This window comes from Apaloderma vittatum, unplaced genomic scaffold, assembly GCF_000703405.1.
Source record: "Apaloderma vittatum isolate BGI_N311 unplaced genomic scaffold, ASM70340v1 scaffold571, whole genome shotgun sequence".
Lineage (NCBI taxonomy): Eukaryota > Metazoa > Chordata > Aves > Trogoniformes > Trogonidae > Apaloderma > Apaloderma vittatum.
Window position 1 is genome coordinate 123,704 of NW_009697174.1, and position 4,593 is coordinate 128,296.

Sequence of the window (4,593 nt, forward strand, 5' to 3'; positions counted from 1 at the left end):
TCGCCCGCCCGCCCCCCCCGGAGCCACAACGCGCGGGCAAACCTGGCACCGGCCCCAGGAGCCTTGTGCTGAGGGATTTGTGGTTGCCTGCAGACAGGACAAGTATTGGTAATGGTGTAGGGTCAGGTCACATCTGTGCAAAACAGAGCACTGAAAGGAAAAGAAAAAAACAAGAGCAGAGCACCATGCTATTTATAAGCAAGGAAGATGTGTCTGAATCAACATCATTCCAGCTGCTGTGCCATGGGAGACACAAAGCTGTAGCTGGGCTCCCAGCCTGCAGACGTAGTGAGTATTTCTTGCCTTCCACGTTTCCTTCACACAGATGTGGTTAGTGTAAAACTCATCTTTTCCCCTTCAATTTTTTTATCTTGCTTTTAGCTCTGCGGACAATAAAAATAAACCACAACCCCCAGCTTTTTCATCGCCTAGAAGCACATCCAAGCATATGATAATCTTAGGAAAAACCCTCACAAACCCAGGAGTGGAGGGCTTGGGGCTTGAAGTTAATGCAGAGGTAGAAGTTTTCTGCCTGGATGATACCCATCTTACTCTCTGGGACTTTGTGGAGACCCATTTCTCTGACCTCCAGAAGCCGGAGTTAACCCATGTAATAGCTTCTGTTCTCCCTTAGTTTCTGGAATAGGCTTAGTCAACCTGGCAATGTCAAGAAATGCCAGAGAAGAAGTGCCCACAGCTCAAATACTGTCTTACAAATAGCCTCTTTTGTCCAAAGGATTAAGTTCTGTCCCAGTAGCAAATGGGGCAGGAATTTATCTGGTGCAACTTCAAGTGACCTTTCTGCAAACAGCACAAGGAAGAGCTTGTTCCAGTGTGGTGACCCAGTGTTTAAAAACGGCTGGGATGATTCAGTGCTGAGCATTTCCAGCTGGGTGTCCCAGCACCCAGGACTGCTGTAGGCTGGGCAAGGTCAGGGCACGGGGGTTTGCTCGCTCACGCATGGCACAGGCACCCTGGCTGAACTTGCAAAGCTGGTTCAAAGTTCAGAAACTTGACTGCTTTGTTCTTTCTCTAGAGCTGGTTCACAATCAAACCAAAAGCATTCTTCCAGATAAGGTGGAAGCTTCTGCTGCATCTCAGGGCAGGAGCAGCCTCGCAGAAGGCTGGTGTGGTGCTACGTTAGGTCTAGTGCTCATTAGGCACCCGAAGCAACGCCTAGTGGCATCGGCATTCAGGAAGGGCTTGCTCCCTTCTCAGTCACACCTTCTGGGAGATTTAATTTGCTGTATTTCTCGCTGCTTTTGATTCTACTGAACTGAGCTGTTATTTGGGGAACACTAATATGATGTTTGAAGAGCAGATTCAGTCTAGATGGCTCAAGGCAGTGAGATGCTGATGGACACAGACTGGTGCATCTCCTTGTGGAGCAGAGCCACCAGCTGTCTTCTCTTTACAGCCTTGCTGTATCGAGGAGGGGGGGGGGAAAAAGTCTCTCCAGACCAGGCAAGATGCTTTCTTTTCAAGCTGGCATGAATTTTTCAGAAGGTGTTTTTTCCTCCAGTTCCCTATGACAGTCACTTCCTAAGAACATGTAACCTCACTTCTACTGGAGAGCACAGAGCAGAGCTCTGCTGATACTGATTGTTTCTGCGTGATTTGCTCCCAGCTGATCTTCATTCTATGTCATGCAGTGGAAATTTTGGTAATTTTTTTCAATTGGTTGTACTTTGACAACTGTTTCCTCTTTTCTACAGTGCTGTAATTGGGCAAAAGCATCATCATAGAGTGTCTTCTGTAACCATTTTGCTGTTGCCCAGGTGCTGCATATTGAGGCATAACGAGCACAGAGTGATATTTTAATGTAACCTAATCCTGAGAAACTACAGCAGATTTATAAGCAAATATATTCCTACAGAGACCATCTCAGAGATCTGAGAGCTAAAGCAATGTGCTCCCATTAAGCAACGCATTTTGTGATCTAACCATTTCTAAATTGACATTTTTCTGTTGGTCTAAACTTAAAATCCATGTGACTTCATGAAAAAGAAAAAAAGATCCCAAACTAGTTCTAGTTCCTTTGGCTCCAATCTACTGCCATTTTTTTCACCAACATTCCTTTAAAAATTTCTGTAATCTGTTATGAATGCATCACTTTTTATATTCATATATCCATTCAATATTTAGAGTCTCACAACCTCTCCATAGAATGCTTTCAGATATTTTGAGAATTCTAGAAATGGTGCTTTACCAGTACTCAAAGGGGTTTATGTTTTATTTTATTATGTAAAGCATTTAATGTCTTATTTACTCATCTACAATGCACAGTATTAGCTACGTTCATCTGAATATCTATATGCAACTTCCATTCACTTACATATGCCTTAACAGAAATTGCAATAAATAGCCATTTCTTGTATATTAAAAATGTATATACAAATTAGAATCTTTAATTTTATAATTTATTAAATTCAAATGTCTGTGTTCTTTTGCAAAGTGTTCGACTTTTCCCTGTGCTTTTTTTTTGCCATTGACGTAATGCCGTGCAGAGATGCTGGGGGGCAAGAAGCAGCATCTTCAGCCTCAAAACCAATTCAATTTCTATAACTTTGTCTTCATGAAGTGGAGTTGGGACACACTTGCTGCCCAAATCCTAAATCCTTTTTACATCCCTTATCCAAGGCCAAATATAATGAAGCCACTGGACCAAAACCTAAATTTTTAACTGCACAGAAATCAATCAAACACACCTGCTCAAGGCTCTCAGCCTTTACATTTGGCTGAAATCCAGGCTGGTCCATGTATCATCTCCTTAAAAGGCTCAGTTATTTGAGCCTCTGTTCAGGATCAATGAGCAAATTTGACTTTGCATGTCCTATTGATAGTATAATTGCTCCTTTCCATGAAATTCTTCTGCAGACATTTCCCTGCCATATCCTGCACACAGAGCCAGGTTCCCTTCAAAGTGTAATTGAATCTCTCCCATCTAATTGAAGTTTGTTGCCTAAGGATTTGAAAGATCCCCGCTTACCTCGATTATTCAGTTAGCACCATGCAGTGCATTCAAGTCCAACATGTTCTTTAATCAGCTAATGAACCGCCTCGGCATTTTCAATATGGAAAAGGCATTTACTTAGTTAAATGCCCTGATCAAACAGCAGAGCAGCCAAAGCCCGAGTTGCATTTACTGTGACAACAGAGCGTGTCTAATTTACAGCTGCGACAAGGGTTATACTTAATTGGCTTTTGCTTTCCCGACCTAAAGATTTTGAGATTTTTTTTAGAGTGGCCACAGGAAGGAGTCTCATGTCTAGACCCCGGGCATGAGAAACACCTGTGGTGGGGTCAAACATTTCCAACACCTCTCCTTCCCAACCCCATCTTCCTCTCCATGTCTGAATTGCCTAAAGATGACAACTGTAGGAGGTCATCTTTTCCTTTCTTGGTTTCCATCAGGTTTTTAGACCCTTTGCATCTCTCCTTCAGCCCTGGGCAATAACTGGAGCCCACGTGGGATCCCCAACAGCCCCACAGCCCTGTGGGGGCAGCTCTGCCACCTCCCCCCAGGTCAAAGCTCCTGAACACCATTTTTCTGGCCAAATGCAAAGAAAGGGAAGCAGCAGAATGTTTTTAACTTAAAATTCTACTTCATCTCTAAGGGGAAATATTGTGGTCATTCCCTGGGCCCTGCTGTAGGACTGTTCCTGCTTTGGAAGCCCATGATAGATTAACACCTGTTTTTCCAAGCGTATTTGAAGATGGAAGCAGGTACCGGCCATGGGGCTGGATGAGACCGTGAAGCCATGCTTTGGGCATTAGGCTCATACTCCTGAAGTCAAGTGGCCCAGCTCAAGTCTCCCTGCAGATAGTTAAAAACATTAACACAGAAGCTCCCTGGCAGTGGAAGGCAAGGAAACGTTATCACAAGAGAGAGAAGCTGCAGGGAGAATGGTCTGTTCTAGTCACACAGATGATGTTCATAAAATATCCAACTCCCACAGCATCCAAAAAACACCAAATATGGGTGCTTTGCCTGAACACGAAGCCACACAACCACACCAAGCGCAAATACAATTCTAAAAAAAACTTCATTACAGTGAGAAGCACAGCAGGATGACACATGTGGTCGAAACCTCATCCTAGTTAATCTGCTGGGTTTTACGGTTCATCAGCAGAGTGCTCTCACTGGCCATAGGCGATGAAATTGCACTTTGCATCCCTGCTACCCAGAGCAGCATTTGGGTTCGCAGCGGAGGACCCGCTCAGGCTGCTTTGCCTCGCTGGATTCAGAGTTTCTAGTTACCACTAGATGGTGGCACGGCACAAGGAGTACAGTTATGAAACCGCTGCTGGACTTTGGTAGCAGGGTGGAAAACTCCTCAGTCTAGTGAGACGGGCTCTCAGCATCCCTGGGTTGCGGGAAGGACCAGATGGAGTAAAAAACTCACTTGTCTCAGTCTCCATCACAGCGTGGATGTACTCGGCGACGCTGTTTTGCGTCCGTCTGTGCTTACCAGCACCTGGGGCGGTGAAGAATGAGCATGAAGCCTGCAGAGAGAAACACAGGCAGCAGCAGAGAAATAGAGTCATGATCAGCTCTGCCACCCAATCCACAGTAAATAGTTCAAGAATTAA